Genomic DNA, 911 nt, shown 5'->3' on the forward strand with positions numbered 1-911 from the left:
CCACATACCCAAAGGCAGCTTACTCAGCTCCTCACAGTAGATTCCACCATGTGATTACCAGTCTCATCATGGGGAATACTACATCCAGCTGCCCAGCCACTCAACCAGGTCCAGCCAAGTTGACACAAAAACATAACCACCACAATAGTTATATAATAAGCTTTAATTTTCATGCAAATTGTCTTCCACTTATTCCTCGTTGTTGAGGTTGTTTTGAGTATTCTAGGAAACTGTGCCTATCCACATAAATTTTACAATACATTTTTCTGTGCTTACAAAATACCTTAGTGATATTTTGACAAGAAATGTATTAAACCTATAAATTATTTTGGGGAAAAATACATTTTTTTCTATGCTGAGTCTTCCAATCCATGAATGTGGTATGTCTATACTTTTATGTAGGTCTTCTTTGATTTCTTTCATCACAATCTTGTAATTTTCAGCATATAGGTCCTATGTGTGTTTTATTAATTGTATAGCTACGTATTTCATCTTTCTTTTATACACTATTGGATTTGATTTGTTATTATGTAATTGAACTTTTCATATCTAAGATCATGAGAAATAATAGCCTGCAGTTTTTTGTTTGTTTATTTGTTTGTTTTTTACTGTCTATCAGATTTTAGTACCAGGGTATTACTGGTCTCGTAAAATGAGTTGGAAAGTACCCTCATCTCTTCTATTTTCTAGAAGAATTTATGTTAAATGGTGTTAATTCTTCTTTAGATGTTTGATAGAATTTGCTTTTGAGATAGCTGCTCCTGAAGATTTATTTTTTCAGGAATTTTTAAGTTATAAATTCAAGCCCTCTAGTGGTTTTGGGCTTTGCAGATTATTTTTTCTTGGTTGTTATTTAGTATTTATGGTTTTCAAGAAATTGATCCTTTTCTTTCTTTCTTTTTTTTTTTTTT

The sequence above is a fragment of the Orycteropus afer genome, unplaced genomic scaffold (genome assembly GCF_000298275.1).
Source record: "Orycteropus afer afer isolate SDZICR_OR568_19922 unplaced genomic scaffold, OryAfe1.0 scaffold00157, whole genome shotgun sequence".
Lineage (NCBI taxonomy): Eukaryota > Metazoa > Chordata > Mammalia > Tubulidentata > Orycteropodidae > Orycteropus > Orycteropus afer.